The sequence below is a fragment of the Anneissia japonica genome, unplaced genomic scaffold (assembly GCF_011630105.1).
Source record: "Anneissia japonica isolate Jap-2015-1 unplaced genomic scaffold, ASM1163010v1 scaffold5118_len1365_cov114, whole genome shotgun sequence".
NCBI classification, from domain to species: Eukaryota; Metazoa; Echinodermata; class Crinoidea; order Comatulida; family Comatulidae; genus Anneissia; species Anneissia japonica.
The window spans coordinates 1-1352 of record NW_022704146.1 but is presented as its reverse complement, the minus strand read 5'-3'; the positions used below and the strand labels follow the sequence as shown (position 1 = coordinate 1352).

At 33.7% G+C, this 1352-nt stretch overlaps 2 non-coding genes across 2 annotated transcripts; both read right to left on the bottom strand.

The window, feature by feature from the left end:
• Positions 1 to 263: 263 nt before the first annotated feature.
• Trnam-cau lies at positions 264 to 335 on the bottom strand. The gene has a single exon. It is a non-coding gene; the product is annotated as a tRNA-Met (tRNA).
• Positions 336 to 708: 373 nt separating this feature from the next.
• On the bottom strand, positions 709 to 780 carry Trnae-uuc. The gene has a single exon. It is a non-coding gene; the product is annotated as a tRNA-Glu (tRNA).
• Positions 781 to 1352: the final 572 nt, after the last annotated feature.

Below are 1352 nucleotides of genomic sequence, written 5' to 3'. Positions count from 1 at the left end.
CCCGGGCCGCGTGGGTGAAAACCACGAATCCTAACCACTAGACCACACGGGAGTGGCTTATACATACTTTTTGTAGCTTTTGATTGCAGTTGCAGAAAACGACGAAAACAGGGTAACCGACAAGAAATCATGATGTTTCTTATGTTCTCAAAGTTTGATGTTATTAAATAATCGAAACGCATTTAATTTCGGAAAATGATATAATTTTAAAAGTATGGATTTGTTGTAAAATGAAAAAACAAACAACAAAAACAAAGAACGATTAGCAGAGCGAGGTTTCGATCCTCGGACCTCTGGGTTATGGGCCCAGCACGCTTCCGCTGCGCCACTCTGCTTTTCACTGTAAGATGACGTTCATCTGGTAAAAAATATTATAATTTTAACTTAAAGCGTTATTTAATTTTAATTTCATTACCTAATTTCTCAGTTTTGTTTTAGTTATTTTAAAGTTTGTATTAATTATATTTTATTAGTATTAATTTTACAGTAATTAAGTGACACATTGTAATATATTCAAGTTTAACGCACCACCCTTTAGTGCCTCCGATCTAAAGGCGTCGATGTTCAAAAAGAAATTAAATAAAAAAAAATAAATTGGACATTATTATATAGCTTATATTAATTTATTGAGAGTTTTATCAGATTATACATCTAACGACACCGTAATACTTCATTCGATCGTAAGTGAGAATACCTAAAGAAATTGCTTTCCCGTGCCGGGAATCGAACCCGGGCCGCGTGGGTGAAAACCACGAATCCTAACCACTAGACCACACGGGAGTAGCTTATACATCCTTTTTGTATCTTTTGATTGCAGTTGCAGAAAACGACGAAAACAGGGTAACCGACAAGAAATCATGATATTTCTTGTGTTCTCAAAGTTTGATGTTATTAAATAATCGAAACGCATTTAATTTCGGAAAATGATATAAGTTTTAAAGTATTGATTTGTTGTAAAATGAAAAAACAAAAACAACCAACGATTAGCAGAGCGAGGTTTCGATCCTCGGACCTCTGGGTTATGGGCCCAGCACGCTTTCGCTGCGCCACTCTTTCTTTTCACTGTGAGACGACGTTCATCTGGTAAAAAAAATATTATGATTTTAACTTAAAGCGTTAAAAACATATAATTAAAAACAACAAAATGCTTAGAAGAGAGAGGTTTCAATCCTCGCACCTCTGTCTTTATTGCCCAGCACACGATTAAATAAACGGAGATAATCAAAAGGAGAAAACCATCTTACCAAAACAAAATATTTCATTTCTTTTACTCGTTTAGTTGAAATTTTTTATTGTATTATTTAATTCTAAATTCATAACCCAATTTCTCAGTTTTATTTTAGTTATTTTAA